Source organism: Tamandua tetradactyla, chromosome 7 (assembly GCF_023851605.1).
Source record: "Tamandua tetradactyla isolate mTamTet1 chromosome 7, mTamTet1.pri, whole genome shotgun sequence".
NCBI lineage: Eukaryota > Metazoa > Chordata > Mammalia > Pilosa > Myrmecophagidae > Tamandua > Tamandua tetradactyla.
Window position 1 is genome coordinate 16,688,162 of NC_135333.1, and position 21,612 is coordinate 16,709,773.

General features: G+C 36.9%; 1 protein-coding gene across 6 annotated transcripts in view; it reads left to right on the plus strand.

Annotated features, from left to right (window-relative positions):
• The window catches only part of DRC8 (dynein regulatory complex subunit 8), a 161,881-nt gene that overhangs the window by 124,645 nt on the left and 15,624 nt on the right, over window positions 1–21,612 (plus strand). The window lies entirely within an intron of this gene.

Consider the following 21,612-nt stretch of genomic DNA (forward strand, 5'->3'; position numbering starts at 1 on the left):
ATGACATAGTCACAAGAAGCAGAGTCCACCAGCCAGTGACCTTTGGGGATGGAGAAGGAAAATGCCTCCCTGAGAGCTTCATGAAGCAGGAAGCCAGGAGAAGAAGCTAATAGATGACTCCATGTTTGCCATGTGCCCTTCCAGATGAGAGAGGAACCCTGAGTGTGTTCAGCATGTGCCTTTCCAGATGAGAGAGAAACTCTGACTGTGTTTGTCATGAGCCCTTCCACTTGAGAGACAAACCCTGAACTTCATCGACCTTCTTGAACCAAGGTATCTTTCCCTGGATGACTTAGATTGGACATTTCTATAGACTTGCTTTAATTGGGACATTTTCTTGGCCTTAGAACTGTAAACTACCAACTTATTAAATTTCCCTTTTTTAAAAGCCGTTCGGTTTCTGATATATTGCATTCCAGTGGCTAGCAAACTAGAACATTGCATAATGATAAATAAATCAACTTATCAGGAAGATATAACAATCATAAATGTTTATGGCCTATGTGCTGCTTTGAAAATGTTATGTACCCCAGAAAAGCCATGTTTCAATCCTGATTCAATACTGTAGGCTGGAAGCTTTTGATTAGATTATCTCTGTGGGGAGGTGACACACCCAATTGTGGGTATAAACTTTTGATTAGATGGAGATGTGACTTTGCCCATTCCAGGTGGGTCTTGATTAGGTTATTAGATTCTTTAAAAGGGGAAACATTTTGGAAAAACCTCAGAAATGACAGAGCTGACAGAAAAAGAGTCAGCTGACACAGATGCTTGGAGCCCAGCAGACGTCACCATGAGATGTTAAGCAAGCTAGAACCTGAAGAGAGCCAAGGGAAGCCAAGAGATGACGCCAGCCCTGGAGAAGCAAAGTGAGGAACCCCCACAGGAACAGAGGCTGAAAGCAATGGAGCCCAGGAGCAAGGGACCAGAATTTGCCAGCTACGTGATTTCCCAGCTGACAGAAGTGTTCCTGACCCATTGACCTTTCTTGAATTAAGATATCTTTTCATGGATGCCTTAGTTTGGACATTTTTATAGCCTTAGAACTGTAATAAGTTGTAGCCTATAAATTCCCCCTTTTAAAAGCTATTCCAGTTCGGGTATATCATTGCATTCCAGTAGCTTACAGACTAACACAACCTAATAAAAGAATTTCAAAATCCAGGAAGCAGACATGGGCAGATTAAAGGGACAGACAATTCCACAATCATGGTTGGAGATTTTAACTACCTTCTCTAAGTAATGGAGAGGACAGCTAGACAAAATGCCAGCAAACACATAGAAGATCAAAACAACACCAACAAACACCCTGCCCTAATTGGTATTTATAGGATACTACACCTAACAACTGCAAAGTACATTTACTTTCCAAGTTTACATGGTATGTTCCACAAGGTAGATTGATGCTGGGCCATAAAACAAGTCTCAATAAATTTTTAAAAATAGAAACCATAAAGATTATACTTTCTGATAAAAATAGAATTAAATTATAAGTCAACTGAAAATAAGATAACTTGGAAACCCTCAAATATCTTGAATTTAAACAACACACATTTAAATAACTCATGAATAAAAGAAGAAATCACAGGGAAATTAGAAAATATTTTGCCCTGATCATTACTGGAAATACATGTCAAAATGTGTGGAATGCAATGTAAAGCAGTGCTTAAAGGAAATTTAGAACTTTTTATGATTATATTAGAAAAGGATAAAAGCTCTAGAATTAATGATCTAAGTTCCCACCTTAAGAAACTAGAAAAAGAAAAGTATCATATATTCAACATAAATAGAAGGAAGAAATAAGAAATTAGTGAAATAAAATATGGACAGAGAAAAATAAATGAAAATTCCTAGTTTTCTCAATTCAAATTGATAAACCTCTAGCTAAGTTAATCAAGAAGAAAAAGATAGAAGGCACAAATTACCAATATCAAATTAAAATATGGGTTATCATTAACCTTCAGATATTTTTAAAGGCTAAAAGGGAGCAATATTATGCCAGTTTAAATCTGTTGTGTTCCCCAGAAAAGCCAATTTCTTTTAATCTTCATTCAGTATTGTTGAGTGATATTTTTATTGTTTCCATGGAGATGTGGCCCACCCAATTGTGGGTGGTACCTTTTGATTAGATGGTGTGGTAGTTAGGTTCAGGTGTCAGCTTGACCCGGTGAAGGTGCCTAGTTCTGTTGCTGTGGACATGAGCCAGTGGCATGTGGACCTCATCTGTTGCTGATTACATCTGCAGTCAGCTATGAGACCTGCCTGCTGCAATAAATGATGTTTGATTTAATTGGCTGGAAGCTTAAATGAGAGAGCGCAACATAGCACAGCCAAAGCAGCTCAGCATACCTCATCTCAGTACTTGCAACTCAGCCCAGGCCTTTGGAGATACAGAAGGGAATCACCCCAGGGAAAGTTGTTGGAACCCAGAGGCCTGGAAAGAAGGCCAGCAGAGATCGCCCTGTGCCTTCCTGTGTTAGAAAGAACTTCAGTTGAAAATTAGCTGCCTTTCCTCTGAAGAACTATACATTTTTAACTAAATAAATCTCCTTTTATTAAAAGCCTATCCATCTCTGGTGTGTAGCATTCTGGTAGCTTTGGCAGACTAAAACAGATGGTTTCCATGGAGATGGGGTTGCTTACTGGAGTCCTTTAAGAGGAAACCATTTTAGAAAAAGCTTTAGAGCAACCAGAGTAACCAGAACCAACAGAGACCACACAGCCAGAGACTTTTGGAGATGAAGAAGGAAAATGCCCCCAGGGGAGCTTCCTGAAACAAGAAGCTTAGAGAGAAGGCTAGCTGACTTGCCATGTGCCCTTCCAACTGAGAGAGAAACCCTGAACTTCATCGGCCTTCTTGAGTAAAGGTAGCTTCTTGTTGTGCCTTAATTAGGACATTTTCATGGCCTTAGAAATGTAAACTTACAACTTAATAAATTTTCCTTTTTGGAAGCTGTTCTCTTTCTTATATATAACATTCTGGCAGCTTGCAAACTACAACAATTATGAACAACTCTATGCCAGTAGATTTGGCAACTTAGACAAAATGAATGAACTACCTGAGAGACACAAATTATTAAACCTGGGGGATTTGAATAACCCTATATCAATTACAGAAATTGAACTTATAATTAAAAACCTCCCCATAGAGCAAACTAGAGATTCAGACAACTTCACCGGTAACTTCATAATACCATTTTAATACAAACTCCTTCTGAAAATATTAACAGGAGAAAACATTTCCCAACTCATTTAATGAAGTTAGTATTATGCTGATGTCAAAACCAGATGACGATATTACAAGAAAAGAAAACTACAGACCTTTATTAATAGAAATATAAAAAAATTTTACCAAATCAATTCCAACAGTATGTTAAAAAAGATAGTGCACCGTATATAAGTGATATTTATCCTAGGAATTTAAAGTTGGCTTATAATTTACTTTATTAACAGAACAAAGGAGTTAAACCATATGTATGAGCATTTCAATAAATATAGATAAAACATTTGACAGAATTCAATATCTATTGAAGATAAAAGTATTCACCAAACTAAGAATAAAAAGGAAGTTCCTCAAGTTGATTAAGGCCATTTACAGAAAACCTACAGCTAAGATCATACTCGGTGCAAAATCAGGAAGAAGGCAAGGAAGCCTTTGTTCACTACCTTTCTTCATTGTTTACTTGAAGTCCTCATCAGCACAACAGGACAAGAAAAATAATAAAAGACATAGTTTTGAACATAAAATGTAAAATTATTTCTATTACAGACCACAGAATTGTATGTAGCGTATTTCTCAGGGACTGGAGCCTAGCCAAACTTAAAATTTTTTAATGTTTCTCTCCCTCTCTATGTTCACTCCCGGCCCCCATATCGGTAACCTAGTTCACTGTTCCCCCTTCCCCCTCTTGTTGTAGACCGCCCATTTCCGTAGCTCATCTCAAAGCCTGCAACCCTTCCTGTTATGCTCAACTCGTTCCATACCCCTAATTTCTACCTTCTGCCTGGCAACTGCCTACTACCTTGCATGATTGGCTGCCTCAGTGTGACGTGTAGACCCTTAGCTCCACCCCTCCTCCGAGTATATTTAAGCCTGTTGCTCGCCCAGCCCCGCGTCGTCGATAGAGCCCCGGGGTCTTCATACCCCAGAGGTCCCACTCTTCGGGTTCCCGGGTGACCCATCCCGGAGTGTAACAATAAAGGCTTAAAACCCGCATCTGGCCTGAGTGACGACTTCTCGCGACCGCCGGCTGGGGAAAGCGCCGGCTCCAGCTTACCCAGGTTAATTCCTGCGAGCTCGCCCCAAACCCACCCAGTGTACCGGTCGCGCGGCCCGGCTGAAGCTATCAGCGACAATTGTATATTTAGAATATTCTAAGAACATTACCAAAAAGCTACTAGAACTAATATGTGAATCTAGCAAGGTCACAGGATACAAAGACAACATACAGAAATTAATTGTATTTTTATAAACTAAAAATGAGCAATTAGAAAAATGAAATTAGAATTAACAACTCCATTTACAAAAGCATAATAATGAAATAATGAGGAATAAATTTTTAAAAAATATGCAAGACTTGTACACTGAGAACTGCAAACATTGTAAGAGGAAAAGAGCTATATAAATGGAAAGATACACATTATAATGGTTGATTTCATGTGTCACCTTGACTAGGTTATGGTATCCAGTTATTTAGTCAAGCGAGTTCCAGCCTGATTGTTACTATGAGAATATTTCATAGATGGATTTGCATCTACAGTAAGTTGATTGCATCTATGGTTGATTGCATTTAATGGTCAACAAGGGAGATTGTCTTCAGCAATGAGGGGGAGTCTCCTCATCCAATCATTTGGAGGTCTTAAAGCCAAAACTGAGGATTTCAGAAATCAGAATAAAAAATTTCTGTCTCTAAATCAGCCAGCCAGCTTCTCCTGGAGAGTTCAACTTCACTTTCATTAAAGTTTCCAAATTGTGGTCTGCCCTACAGAGTATAGATTTACCAGTCCCCACGGTTGTGTAAGCTAATTCCTATAATAAATGTCTTAATATTTATATATTAAAATATATAATCTCTTGTCAATTGTTCTCCTCTGGAGAACCCTAATACATATATATTCATGGATTAGAAAACTCAATATTGTTAAGGTGGCAATTCTACTCAAATTTATCTATATATTCGATATACTTGCCATCAAAGTCATAGTAAGCTTTTTGAAGAAACTTACAAGTTGATTCAAACATTTTCATAGAAAAACAAAGGACCCAGAATAGCTAAAATAATTTTGTAAAAAAACAAGGTTGAATTTACACCACCTGATTTCAAGATTTACTATGAAGCTAGAGTAACCCAGAAAGTGTGATAATGGTGTAAAGATAGACGTGTAGATCGATGGAGCAGAATAGAGAATCTGGAAATAGGCCCACTCTTATATGGTCAATTATTCCTCGACAATGGTATCAAAGTAATTCAAGGAGAAAAGCATGAATATTTCAATAAATGCTGGAACAGCTGGATATCTGAATGGAAAGAAAACAAATTTCAACCCTTCCTTACTCCATAAATGAAAGTTAACTTGAAATGAATCATTTAGCCTGAAAATTAGAGCTAAAACTATAAAATTTCTAGGAGAAAACTGTGACATTGAGTTAGCCAAAAATTCCTTAGATAGGACACAGAATAATTGAACCATAACAGAAAAATGATAATTAACTTTATCAAAATTTTATTCACCAAACGACACAATTTTTTTATTTTTTTATTTTTTGTTTCTTATTTTAAATGGCACAGTTTTTAAACAACAACCAAAAGATACCAGGCACAAAAATGCAAGCCACAGATTAGTAGAAAAATATTTACAAATAATTTATCTGACAAAGGTCTTGTATCCAGAATATATAAGCATCTCTTTCAATTAATAATAGGACAACCATTCCATTTTAAAAATAGCCAATTATTTGAACATTTTGCAAAAGATGTCAGAATGGCCATGTATCAGTCAGGGTTCGCTAGAGAAACAGAACCAGTAGGAGATATCTGTAAATATGAGATTTATAGTAATGTCTCATGCAACTGTGGGAATGCAAGAGTCCAAAATCCATAAGGCAGTCCATGAGGCTGGCAACTCTGAGGAAGGTCCTCAACAAAATTTACAAGAGAGCCTGGCTAGCTGAAAAAGAAGTGAAAATTCTTCTCCCTTAAAAGTCTTCAGCTGATTGGATTAAATCTAGCTGACTGGATTCTTTCTTTGTGGAAGATACTCCCTTAGTTGATCACAGATATAAACAGCCACAGATGCCATCAACTGACTGATGATTTAATAAACCAGCCTTCTGGTTTATTAACCAGCCATGATATATTCTTGCAATAACAGTTAGGCCAGTACTTTCCTGATCAGACAACTTGGCACCATCAGCTGGTTAAGTTGACAACTGAACCTAACTATCACAGACCACTAAACACATGAAAAGATGATGAATATCACTAGTTATTTGGGGTAATGAGCTACCATTACACACCCACTAGACTTGCTAAAATAAAAAAGTCTGGCAATATAAAATGTTGGCAAAAATTTGGAGCAGGTAGAACTCACACATTACTAGTGTGACTACAAAATAGTACAGCCATTTTGGAAAACAATATGACAGTGTCTTATAAAGGTAAATGTACCTTACTATACAGTCTAGCAATCCTCCCTGTAGGTATTTATCCCCCAAAAATGAAAGTGCGTATCCACACAAAGACTTATAAACAAATGTCCATTATACCATTAATTATAATAGCCAAAAAAACCCCAAACAAACGAACAAAAAAACTGGAAACAACCTAAATGTCCATAAATCAGGGAATGGATAAATAAAAAAGAACAAAATACTGATACACATATCAACATAGATAAATCTCAAAAAAATGTGTTAAGTAAAAAAAAGACAAATGCAAAAGAGTATACTTTATGATTTCATTTACATGAAATTGTAGGAAAGGCAAAACTATAGTGACAGAAAGTAGATCAGTGGTTGCCTGGGACTAGAAATTGGGAGATGGTGCAAAGGAGCTTTAGTTAACTTTTTATAATGAAGGGAATTTTCTATATTTTGATTATCATGATGTTTAGATGGCTATAAAATTCCCCACATTAATTCAAACTGTACATATTACTGCAATTTAAATTATGCCTCAATATAAGCATAAGAAAGGAATAACATGAACACCTTTATGCTGCTTCTTCAGTCTGTGGATTACAGATAGGAAAATTGGCTCCAGTTTAGGAACTGAGGAAAGAATTGTGACTTTTTATTGGGTTGACCATACTTAGTCTCCAGCTTCTCCATCCTTATCTTTTTTTGGTTATAGAGGTTAGGCAGTATTTTTGTTGGCTTTTCATCTATTTTGCCCCTAGGCATACCATATTCTGTTAAAATCTCAAAAACTCCCCTTAGCTCCCTCTTTATCCTTACTGGTCATTGTATGCTGCCTCTTAACACTTCTACCTGGTTTCTGTTACTTGCAGGGGGTGGGGTAAGGTGGTTGGGTATGACTTGGAGAGTGAAAGGGTTGCAGAATCGTCCCATGTGTTTAAAAAATCCTGGATATATGATTGCTTATTCTACCATCAACACTGGCCTGCAAAGAAGAACCGTCACAGAACTTCTTAGTAATGATACTACCTTTCTCACCAATGCATTCCTGAAGCCTTGGTGAATGGTGCGTCCTCTGGGCCCCAACAAGAAATATGATCTTCTGGTGGTTTTTCTGACTCATCTCCCTTCCAACCTGCCTACTTCTTTCAGCCAAGGCAGCTCCAGATTTTCTGTTTCACTCAGTATTGATCATCGATTACTTTAGGTCTCTGAGGGTTATCCTAGCAGCAAGTTTGCTCCATCTTCTGGGGTCTTTGCCAGGGTGTTAAGTTCTGTTCCCTGAGACAGTGCCCAAAGTCAATGAATTCTTACTTATCCAGTCTTATATTCTAGAACCCATGTCCAAGCACCCTCACTCAGTCTCAGAGATACTCCCATAGTCTTTTTCCTCTGTTATCAATCCTGGCAAGGACTTCCCCATCCAGGTCATTCTAGCAACTAACTCAAGTTAACAGTCAACCTGCTAGGAAAGGAGATGGGAGAAGCTTCTGAGTGGGGCACCTGCTTCCTACAAGGAAAGGGTGGGCCACCTCTGTAAGCCCAGAGTGTCCAGAGGATCTTCCCAGCTAACATCATCAGAGATTTCCATCAGGATGTTTCCATCCCATGTTTCAGGGTGCCAGGTTTTGTTACTGGACAAAGGCCATGGATTCTTTTGCCCAATGTGCTCAATAACCAATTCCTGAGGGTTTCAAAGAGAGAAAGAGTTTATTAATAGGCATATAGTAGGAGAGCAGATGGCCTAGAGGTCCAAAGCTCTAAACTGCCACAATTCTGATAGTTTTATTAGCGAGAACTGGGCAGGGTTTAGAATAATGTGCACAGTGGCCTCAGATGATGTAATTAGAAGTGATCTGATTATCGAGCATGAATAGATTGATTACATGCTTTGTCACAGAACATATGTAAGAAAATGGTGGAATGAGGCACAGGTGACTTGTAGGTTAAAGTCTAAGCTATTGCACATGTCAGGCGGGCCCACTCTGGTTAGATCCAGTCTTGGTTATCAAGATTACTTTGGACTTGGGGTGGGTTTGTTCTGGGCTGACCTAAGACCCTTCATTAATAAACATTAAGGGCCATCTTTAGTGATTTCATGATTCTAAAGTTGAAAAACTGGATAACTGGGTACAAATGAAGGTTAGTCACAAGGTTTTTACGATTACAGAGGCAGGAGATAAGGGCTTTACAATCATTATCAGAGATCAAGGCAGCTGGATTACAATTTAGAGATTTTAGGAATTTCCCTCTGTCTATTCCAATATACTGGAAAGCAAAAAGGAATATCTATATAATGATTTAGTAATCAAAATCATCCCTTAAACCCTGATTTATTAGTTACTGATTGGATTAAATCTGAGTACACATGTTTGGATATTAAGGGTAACTACGAGAAGAATACAGATTGAATGTATAACTTCCAATTTAGTAAAAACAGGATAATAGAAATTAAATAGCACTCAATCAATCCCATAGAAGGTAGAAAAGGGAAAAAGAAGCATAGAAAAATCAGGATATATAGAGGCTATATAGAAAACACAGGGTATTGGTACAAATAAGCATAATACATGGAACTGGACTAAACTCACCAGTTTAGACAGAGATTGTTAAGATTGCACCCTTAACATTCCAGAGCTTTTTCTGTCAGTAAGTTTTGTCATCCTTCTCTTCAAATTATTAATCTGATCCCTTCTCAAAACTCCCATATCCATCACCTTAGCCAAAGCCATTGTCATCTCTCCCTGAACTACCATAATGGCCTACTTTCCCCTTTCATTTATTTAATTAAATTTTTATTGTGGTAACATATATACAACATATTTGAGTATGCAATTCAGTATTAATTACATTCACAATGTTGTGCTGCCAATCACCACCATCAATTACCACAACTTCTTCAATACCTGCAACAGAAACTCTGTACCTATTAAGCAATAATCCCCATTCTCCCCCCATCTCAGCCCCTGGTAACCTTAATCTACTTTCTGTCTTTATAATTTACATATTTTAGATGATTCTTATAATTGGGATCATATAATATTTACTTGTCCTTTTTTGTCTGTCTTACTTTACTCAATGTGATATCTTCAAGGTTCATCCACGTCATAGCATGTACCAGAACTCTTTATGGCTGAATAATATTCCATTGTGTGTATATACCATGTTTCATGTATCTATTCAGTTGTTAATGGACATTTGGGTTGTTTCCTCTTTTTGGCTATTGTGAATAATAATGCTATGAACATTGGAGTACAAATATCTGTTTGAGTCCACTGATTTTTTAAAATGCAATTATATTGAGATATATTTGCACATCATACAGTCCATCTAAGGAATACAATCAGTGGCTTATAGTATCCTCACATAGTTGTGCATTCGTGACCAAAATCAATTTTAGAACATTTTCATTACTTCAAAAAATAAAAAGTAAAAAATATTAAAGAAAACCCAAAATATCCCATGCCCCATATTCCCCACTATTGTTGACCCCTAGAATTGGTGTGATACATTTGTTATTATTAATGAAAGAATATTAAGATATTACTGTTAACTATTATCCATAGTTTGCAATAGATACATTTTTCCCATTTATCACTCTATTATTAACTCCTTGTATTAATGTTAGACATTTGTTCTAGTTCACGAAAGATCTTTTTAATATTCGTAGTTAATAATAGCAGCCATTCTCCACCATGTGATTCACTGTGTTATACATTCCCATGTTTTAACCTCTAGCTTTCCTTCTGGTGACATACATGATTCTAAACTACCCCTTTTAACCACATACACATACAATTCAGCACTATTAATTATAATCAGAATTATGTGCTACCATCACTTGTATCCATTTACAAATGTTTAAGTTCAACCTAGTTAAAAATTCTGAACATATTAAGCAACTGCTCCCCATTCTGTAGCCTCATTCTTGCTTCTAGTAACCTATATTCTAGATTTTGTGTCTATGAGTTTACATTTTATAATTAGTTCATATTAATGAAATCAGACAATATTTGTACTTTTGTGTCTGACTTATTTCACTCAACATAATGTCCTCAAGTTTCATCCATCCTGTTGCATGCTTTATGACTTCATTTCTTCTTCCTGCTGAATAATATTCCATCATATGTATACACCACATTTTGTTTATACATTCACTGGTGAATGGGCACTTGGGTTGTTTCTGTCTTTTGGCAATTGTGAATAATGTTGCTATGAACATCAGTGTGCAAATGTCTGTTTGTGTCTCTGCTTTCAGATCTTCTGGGCATATACTGAGTAGTGGGATTACTGGATTCTAAGGCAACTCTACTTAGCTTTCTCAGAAACCACCAAACTGCCTTTCCATTGGCTGTACCATTTTACATTTCCACCAGCAGTGAAGTATTCTAATTTCTCCACATCCTCTTCAACACTTGTAGTTTTCTATTTGTTTAATCATAGTCATTCTAGTAGATGTGAAATGATATCTCATTGTGGTTTTGATTTGCATTTCTCTAATAGCTAGTAAATATGAGCATCTTTTCATGTACTATATAGTTATCTACATTTCCTCTTTGGAAAAAACGTGTATTCATTTCTTTTGCCTTTTTTTGTTATTGTTGTTAAATCCTCTTTTCTCTTTTATAACTCCACCTTCTCCTTTGATCTTTTTAAAAAGTTATTTTTTTATTGATATATATTATATATTCACATGCTGTATGTTTTTGTTTGCAAGCTGCCAGAAGGCAATATACCAGAAACAGAACAGCTTTTAAAAGGGGGAATTTATTACGTTGCAAGTTTACATTTCTAATGCTGTGAAAAATGTCCAAATGGAAGCATAGCTATGGAATGTCCAATCTAAGGCATCTAAGGAAGAATACTTTGGTTCAAGACATCTGTTAACTTTTTCTTCAGTGGTTTCCCTAGAGCTCTGTCTGTTCTGTTGGTTCTGTCAGTTCTGGTGACTCTGAAGCTTATTTCCAAAATGGTGATCCTTTGAAAATGTTGGGACTGTACTTTCCTAGCCTTCCCATTAGATGGCACTCTTCAGAAACCTATACCCCATATCACAACAAAGGTAAGTTTTTTTAAATCCCTCTGAATCCTCTGTTTCTACAGTGGGTGGGAATAATGGCCCTGCTGCAGGTGCCTTACCAAAAAGGGCTAAGGCTGTAAGACCCCACTATTCTATTTCAACTATGAACAGTTGGGTCAGTACTGTCCTACAACCTACTTTGTTCCTGGTTGGGAGCGGCTTACCTCACTCTCTCAGACTGCAGCAGACAACCAAGTAGGGTCTAGGCCAACCTGAAGCTACCTACGTCAGGGGTAGGAGACTAGTGCCAGGGGCTGCAATGGAGCTTAATTACTTCCTAAAGCTTCTCTGTTTATGGAAATAGTGGATCTGTGAGTGTCCTGGGCACCTGCATAGAAGGGAACAAGGTTGTGGGACCTAGAAGGTCACTAGTTGAATCATAACTGTTGGCCAATAGTTGAATCATAACTGTTGCATGTTTGCCTCTTTTCCTGAGGGGCAGACCTCCCTTTCTATTCATGCTGCCACTAGACAAGAACCTGGCCTACCCAGAGCTTCAGCCTTGGCAGTTGTATTAGTTAGGGGTCTCTAGAGAAACAGAATCAACAGGGAACACTCACAAATATAAAATTTATAAAAGTATCTCATATGACTGCGGGAGCGCAGAGTCCAGAATCCACAGGGTAGGCTGTGAAGCTGACAGTTCCGATGGAGGGTCTGGACAAACTCCACAGGAGAGGCTTGCCAGCCGAAGCAGGAAGAGCCTGTGTCTTCAGAATCCTCCTTAAAAGGCTTCCAGTGATCAGATTAAGCATTACTCATTGCAGAAGACACTCCCCTTTGGCTGGTTACAAATGGATTCAGCTGTGGATGCAGCTGACATGATCATGATTTAATTCTATGAAATGTCCTCATCGCAACAGACAGGCCAGCACTTGCCCAACCAGACAAACAGGTCCCAGCACTTGGCCAAGTTGACACATGAACCTGACCATGACAGTCCACCCCTTGTCAACCTGGCAGCTATATATATCACCTTAAACCATACCAATTTCCAACTAAAAACAATAAAACACACATTTTTTCTTTCACCTATCAATACTCAACTGTCCTGCATATAACTGGAAACACATTAAATCTCTCCAGAATAGGGTGCAAGTCCTTCGGTAATATTCATTCTTAAACTTGATATCTTACAACTTAAATAGTATAACACGAACAAAACAGTATTACAGTCCTTGTTTCTGTATCTAATCACGTGGTTGAAGTTCATATTTATCACTACCTTCTTCCACTACCCATTCCATGTTCTCTTTACCCTCAGCAAGCACTTCAGCTGGCCATGGTTCTTTGCCTGGTGGAGTGACCCAGACCTTCATTCGTGAAGTTTCAGAGCCATTGGTAGTCCTGTCTGGATTGGGTTGTTGCAGTTTTCCATTGATTTTAATCACAGGGCATGGTACTACAAGACGCCCTAGGGGATCTCCTATTTTCCAAGAAAACTCTTCTTTACCTCCATTATGTAGTTGCAGTCCTACTTACCCCTGATAGTCAGGGTCAGTCACCCCAGACAATAATGTAATCCCCTTCTTGGCTTGTTGATCCAGTGGCATAAATAGCCCAAACTGACCAGGTGGCAGGCTTAGATTCCAGTTCAGTGGAATCATTGTTGTTTCTCCTGGTGGAAGCACTCCCCGTTTTGGAACTAAAACCTGTAGACCAGCAGAGTTCAGGGTCGCAGGGACAGGAAACAAAAATTTTCCTAGTGGATCACTAGGGGTGATAGTGAGTGGTACCACTCCCATTTCCACCCCTTGGTTCCTAGATCCATGAATCCTGGCTATGGGAGAAACAGCACCATACAGCGAACGCTGATTCAGAGCATATACAGCTTCCTGGAGAACATTACCCCAGCTTTTTTAAGGTATTGCCACCTAGTTGGCACTGTAATTGAGTTTTCAAAAGGCCATTCCACTGTTCTATCAATCCAGTTGCTTCTGGATGATGGGAAACATGGTAAGACCAGAGAATTCATGAGCATGTGCCCATTCCCACACTTCATTTGCTGTGAAGTGTGTTCCTTGATCAGAAGTAATACTATGTGCAATACCATGACGATGGATAAGGCATTTTGTAAGCCCACGGATGGTAGTTTTGGCAGAAGCATTGCATGCAGGGAAAGCAAACCTCATATCCAGAGTATGTGTCTATTCCAGTTAGAACAAATAGCTGCCCCTTTGGGGGCTGGGCACCAGGTGCCATAATGAAGATTTGTCTTTCACTGCATTCTTCCTGTTTGTGAAAATAATGGAACTGCTGCCCCCAAGACTCCAATGTAGAAAGACTATGAGCTACGGGACTGAGAGGGTTAACCTCACCAGCCATCAATTGGACCAGGACTATGCCATGTCTTACCAACTGGGTGAGAACCAGACCAATATAGTAGCTATCTTGTAGATTCTTTGGGATTTTTTATATGTACAAGATCATGTCATTTGTGAATGGGGATAATGTCAATTCTTCCTGTTCAATTTAGATGTCCTTTATTTATTTTTCTTGCTTGATTGCTCTGGTTAGAACTTCCAGTAAAATGTTGAATAGCAGTGGTGAAAGTAGGAATTCTTATCTTATTTCTGATTTTAGGGTGAAAACATTCCATCCTGCATCATTGGGGATCATGCTTGCTATTTTTTTTAGTAAATGCCCTATATCATTTTGAGAACATTCACTTCTGTCCTAGTTTTCTGGGTGTTTTTATCATGATAGGACGTTAGATTTTGTCAAATGCCTTTCCTGTGTCAATTAAAATGAAATGTATCCAATGAAGCAATTGTGGGTCCCCCCCCCTTCATTCTATTAATATATTTTAGTATGCTGATTTTCTTATATTGAGCCACTCTTTCATCCCTGGAATAAATCCCACTTGGACATGGAATATAATCATATTAATATACCATTAGATTCAGTTTGCCAGTATTTTGTTAAAAATTTTTATGTCTGTGTTCATAAGGGATATTGGTCTGTTTTTTCTTTTGTTATGTGGCCTTTATCTGGCTTTGGTGTCATCATAATGCTAGCTTCATAGAATGAGTAGGAAGTGTTGGAAATGTTTAAGAAGGATTGGTATAAATTTTTCTTTAAATTTTTGGTAGAGGCAGTGAAGCCATCTGGTACTGGGCTTGTCTTTGTTGGGAGGTTTTTTATTATTTATGCAATCTCTTTACGTATTATAAGTCTCTTGAGGTTTCCTGTTTCTTCTTGCATCAGATTAGGTAATTTGTGTATTTCTAGGAATTTGTCTGATTTTTCTAGTTTAATTTGTTGGCATACAATTGTTCATAATATTCTCTTACAGTCCTTTTTATTTCTGTAAGGCCAGTAGTAATGTCCCCACATTCATTCCTCATTTGAATTATTTGCATCTTCTCCCTTTTTTTCTTTGACAGTCTTGCTAAAATTTTGTTAATTTTATTTTTTTTCCAAAAACCAACTTTTTGTTTCATTGATTCTCCTTATTGTTTTTCTATTTTCTATTTCATTTATCTCTGCTCTAATCATTTCTATTTCCTTCCTTCTGCTAACTTGGTTTAAATTTTCTTCTTTTGCTAGTTCCTTTAGGTGTGAAGTTAGGTTATTGATTTAACAGCTTTCTTTTTTTTAAATTTAGGCATTTGTAGCTATAAATTTCCTTCTCAGTATTGCTTTTTCTGAATCCCATAAGTTTTTGTTATGTTGTATTTTCGTTTTCATTCTTCTCTTATGTATTTTCTAGTTTCCCTTGTGATTTTTCTTTGACACATTGGTTGTTTATGAGTATATTGTTTAATTTCCACATATTTTAAAATTTTCCAGTTTTCCTTCTGTTTTTAGGTTCATTCTATTGTGGTTAGAGAGGGTACTCTGTATGATTTCAGTCTCTTAACATTTTTCAAGATTTGAATTGTGGCTTAACATATGATCTATGCTGGGGAAAGTTTGATGTGCATTTGAGAAGAATGTGTATTTTGCTGTTGTTGGGTACAGTGCTCTCTGTATGTCTGTTAGGTCTAATTGTTTTCTAGTGTTTTCAAGTCCTCTATGCATTTAGTGATCATCTGTCTAGATAGCTATTGAAAGTGTGTATTAGGATATCCAATTATTATTGTCAAACTCTCTCCCTTCAATTATGTCAAATTTTTCTTCATATATTTTTGGAGTATATATATTTATCATTGCTATATCTTCTTGGTGGATTGAACCTTTTATCAATATATACTTCTTTGTCTTGTAATCTTTTAAAACTTAAAGTCTGTTTTGTCTAACAATAATATAGCCTCTTGTGGCTACTATTTTTCATGGACTATGTTTTTGCCATTCTTTTATTTTTCAACCTCTTTGTTTTTTTTTGTATCTAAAGTGAGTCTCTTATAGACTGCGTATAGACGGACCATGTTCTTGTCATCCAATCTGCTAATCTTTGCCTTTTAATAGGAGATTGTAATCTATTTACATTTGAAGCAATAACTGATAAGAAAGAATCTATTCCTGCCAGTTAGCTCTTTATTTTCTGTATGTCTTATGTGTTTATTGTTGTTCAATTACTCCATTACTCCCTATTTTTGTATTTAGTTGATTTTTTGTGGTGTAAAATTTTAAAAACTTGTTTTCAAATGTACTCAAACATACAGGAAGTTGCAAGAATAATACAAACTCCATACAGAGACATCCAACATATGTCTATCCCCAAGATACCCATATCCACCAATATCAACAAGTTGCCACATCTGTTTTGTCATTCTATGTATCTATCATCCATCCATTCATTTTTCTGAATTACTTGAGTATGGATTGTATACATCATACTTCTTGAACATTTAGTACATTTCCTAGGAATAAGTATATTCACTTCTGTAATCATCCTAAGTGTATTATTCAAGTTCAGGAAATTTAACATTGATAGGAAGCTTACAGTCTTTTCATATATCCCAACAATTGTCCATTAGAGCATGGGGCCTCTCTGATCCTTTCAGTTGATGTGTCTTGTGTCGGGCATGCATATGTGGTTCTAGAAATTCCTCCCATTTACATGGTTCCAAATGTTCCCTCTTCCCTAAGAAAGTTTCCTCATGGTTCCAAGCACTGCTCTATATATCCTATAGCCAGCAATCCCTTGTCCCAGGCAGTAAGACATGACTTCTCTCCCATGGTGTTCTGAACTCTCTTCTACATGTAGGTCAAGTTCTTGGACAGTGAGTCCCTCATGTATACAAGGGCTGCTCTGCTTTCTGGAACCAGGATCAAGGATACAAACTAGGAGCACAAGCCAGCTCTATGTCAAGCCAGTGAAGGGTGGGGAAAGGACCAGCCAGGGTACCATGCAATCCTACTGGTTTTACGTATTCCTTTTCTGGAGAGGGGCTCTCCCTGTTACTGAAGTCCTTTAACTGTTTTCTGGAGCTTTGAGATAGATATTTCTGCCAGTTATTGCTGGTTGTTCAAAGCTTCTGTGTGGGGAATAGATCTCTGAAGCATCTCACTCCACCATCTTGAACTGTTGTGGTTTATCATTTTGATTCCCTTCTCTTTTCTCCTTCTCTTTATTTTTTAGTTATTTTCTTAGTGGTTACCTTTGTGATCACTATTAACATCTTAAACTAATAAAAATCTAGTTTGTATAACACCGGCTTAATTTCAGTAGTGTACAAATGCTCTACTCTGATACCTCTCTGTTCCTTCCTTTTTGTAATTCATTGTTTCAGATTACATCTTTATACTTTGTATACCCATAACATAGATTATAATCATTTTTGAGACATTTGTCTTTTAAATCATATGGGGGTGGGGAGGAAGGTAGTTAAAAACCCAAAGTATAGCAATACAGGATTTTATATTTACCATTTCTAGTTACTGTTACCAAAATTCTTTATTTTTTCTTATGGTTTAGAGTTACTTCTGATGTCTTTTTATTTAAGCCTGATAAACTCCCTTTAGCATTTCCTGTAGGGCACGTATCCTTGCAATGAAATCCTTAAACTTTTGTTTATCTGTAAATGTCAATTTCTCTTTTATTCTTGAAGGATAATCTTGCTGGATATAATATTCTTGGTTGGCAGTTTTTTCCTTAAAGATGTTGTTACTGCCTTCTGGCCCCCATATTTTTTGATGGAGAAATCAACTGTTAATCTTATTCAGGATCCCTTGTACCTGACAAGTTTCTTCTCTTTTGCTGCTTTAAAAATTCTTTCTTTGTCTTTGGATTTTGACATTCACTGTAATGTGTTTTGGTGTGTTCTATTTCAGTTTAACCTGAGTGGAGTTCATTGAGCTTCTTGGATGTGTAGATTCATGTCTTTCATTCAATTTGGTAAGTTTCTGGCTGTTATTTCATCAAATACTTTTTCTACCCCTTTCTCTCTCTCTTATCTTTCTAAGACTCCCATAAAGCATATTTTGGTGTGCTTGATGGTGTCCCACAGGTGTCTTAGGTTCTACTCATTTTTCTTCATTCACTTTTCTTTCTGCTCTTCACACTTGATCCTTTCAATTGTCTTGTCTTCATTGTGTGTCCAAACCCATGGATTAATCATTACATTTTATACATTTGTAGTTTAGCTCTTGTAAGAAGTAAAAGTAGAGTTACAAACCAAAAGTACAGTAGTACTGGCTTTTTTATAGCTTTGTTTTTTTTTTTTTTTTGTGGTTTTGAAGGACATAGAATTTTTGGTTGGTAGTTTTTTTCTTTTAGCATTTTAAATATGTCATCCTATTGTCCTCTTGCCTCTATGGTTTCTTTTGAAAAAAATCAGCACTTAACCTTATCAAGGCTCTCTTGCACTTGATGAATTGCTGTTCTCATGTGGCTTTCTGAGTCTTTCTTTGTCTTTGGCATTTGACAGTTTCATAACAATGTTTCTCAGCATGCCTCTTCTCTCTTTTTTCTCCTTCTGGAATTCCTATAATACATATATTGGTATGCTTGATAGTGCCTCACATGTCTCTTAGGCTCTATTCACTTTTTTTCACAGGTTTTTATTTTTGCCTCTCAATCTGTATAGTTTCCGATGTCTTTTCTTCAAGTTAATTGATTCTGTCAACTCCACTCTGCTGTTGAACCCCTCTAGGCAATCTCTGTTGTGGGGGTGCATAGTCTAGAAATCAAACCTGGGTCTCCTGCATGAAAGGCAAGCTTTCTACCATTGAACCACCCATACACCCTCTAGGCAATTTTAATTTTTATTCATGTGTCTTTAAGCTCCAGCAATTCTGTTTGGTTCCTTTCTATAGTTTCTATCTCTTAAGTTCTTTCTTTCTTTCTTTTTTAATATGTATATATAATTTTCCTTCTTTAGTTTCTTGCCCAGGTTTTTCTTTAGCGCTCTGATCATAATCAAGTCAGTTTTAAAAATTTATTTGTTTGACATGTCCAAATTCTAGGTTTATTTGTTGATTATTTCTGACACTTTATTTATTTATTTATTTATTTATTTTTGCTGCATGCACACTGGGCATTTGAATATTTTAACTTGTTAACTTTGGAATTTAGTCATTGAAGTGATTGTTCCTTAAATTGGTTTATGCTAGTTTTATGACAGAGAGTTACTTGGATGCAAGGAGCTAACAAAATAAATAAATTGAAAACATTTTTCCCGGTGTTTTCTACTTGGATCTGTGTAGTGCTGTTCTTCAGCCAGCTACAGAACCTACAGAACAGAACCTACAAAAGCTACAGAACCTACATAACAGCCTGAGGTGAAAGCATAGGGTCATCTAGGTCTTTTTTGAGCATGTGCCTTGTCTTGGTCATGCCTATATGAGCTTATGAATTCCTCAGTTTATATACATCTTCAAATTATTCTCTTCCCCTAGAGAATTTGCAGCCTTTACTCTGCAAATTTAGCCCTGGGTACTATATTGTATTTCTTAAAGCCAGTGATCTTTTGACCCAGATAACTGTGGTTTGATTACTTTCTTATAACATTTTAGCTGCCCTGTAAACCACTTCTACATCCAAAGGAAGTTCTGAGACAGATGAACATCCTGGTCCAGTCTTTCAGGTTGCCACTAGGTGGATTAGTACAGATGTATGTGTATCCCTGTATGCACATAAGATTTACTCTGCTCTTTCTGGAACTGTTTTTGGAACAGCCCTCACCAAAAACATGGGCTGGTTCTGTACTGGGTCAGGGAACAGGTGGAGAAAGGGCAACAAAGATGTCACAAGATTTTCCTTTTGCTTTCTTTTTATTTTTTCTCTTGTGGGCGGGCCCCGGGAATTGAACTCGGGTCTCCAGGATGGCAGGCGAGAATTCTGCCACTGAGCCACTGTTGCACCGCCTGCCCTCCTTTTGCTTTTTATCTTCTTTTTTTAATTTCTTTTTGCATGGGCAGGCACCTCCTTTTGCTTTTAAGTTCCTTTTTCTTGATTCAGTGCTTTCCCAGTTACTTCAGCCATTTTACTGTTTTCTGGAGCTCTGAGAAAGATGGTATTGCTAGTTTTTTCTTGTTTAAAACATCTGTGAATGGATGGAACCCTGGAACATCTCACTCCACCATCTTGGTGATATCATTTCCCACCATGGCCTTTTTAACTGCTTTTACCACTTCCACTCCTAGCCCCCACAGTCTAGTCTTCACACTGTTGTCAAGAGAGATCTTTTTAAAAAGCGAAGTTAGAGCATGTCATTCCACTGCTCATAACTCTGTAATAACTTCCAAACTCGTGTACAAAAAAATTCACAGTATTTGTACTTATTATGGCCTACAAAGCTCTAAGTGATCAGTCCTGTGATCTCCAACCATTGATCTTCTTGTTCACGTACTGGCTTCCTTGCTGTTTGTAGACTATGTTAACATACTTACACTCAAAACCTTTGTTTTTGCTCTTACCTCTGCCTTGGAATGCTCTTCACCTAAGTATCTGCAGTATTTAGAGACCTTAAATCTGGCCAGAGTGAGTCCTAGTGTGGCAAGAAAGGAACTGAGAGGTGGTATTGGCATCTTGAACTTCTCCATGTTTCACCTGTATGTTGTGATTCATTATCTATATCCTTGGTATTATTAATTAAGATTGATACTAGGTAAAAATCTCAGTTTCTGATGAATCTACTCTGATTGTCCAACACTTTGTGTGTAATTAACACAACCTGAAATTATCTTATTTGTTTATTTTTGTTTCTATCCTTACCTCTGGAATATAATCTCCTTGAAGGCAGAAAGTTTTCCTGTTTTGTATATTGTATACTTAGCATCTAGGACAAAGCCTGCCATATACTGACTCAAGAACCTTTTTACTGTTTCTTGCATAACTAAGCCATATTTTGATTGTAATTATGTTTCTTATACTTTCTCCCCTGCCCCAAAACTTAACATAGTTTAACACAATTATTAGACTTTTCTCACAAAGCCTGGTACCAGAGTAGCAGTAAGTATGGAAATTCAGGCCTGTACAGCACTGTAAGAGTTATTTGAGTGAAGAGTTTTACAGTAGGTCTGATTCATACATTCAACAGTTTAAAGTTTACATTAAATAAAAGTAGTTAAAAATTGTTATGAGCTGGTATTCATTCAATGAATGATTATTGAACATTTACCATATACTGGATAACAGGAATACAGAGTCAAGCAAAATGAGCGCAATGGCATCCTAATTTGTTTCAAGATATTTTTGAACATTTTAACAATTATAAAAATAAATACCAAGTGCCAATACGTGTACATTTAAATATTTGAGATGGCGTTCAGTCTTACTCCTTCAGCCAAATGAAGAAAACTACCCATAAATAAATGGACAGTAGAATTTTGTATGTCTCTGGTCTGTCATTTAATGTTAAATTAATAGTGGTGAGGAGCCTTTATGATGTCAAAGTGTGATAGTTACTCCCTTATAACCAGTTAAAACAATATGTTTTATATTATATAAACATTTAAATTTATGTTATATAGCAGCTTAACAAACTAAAACAGATACCATAATACA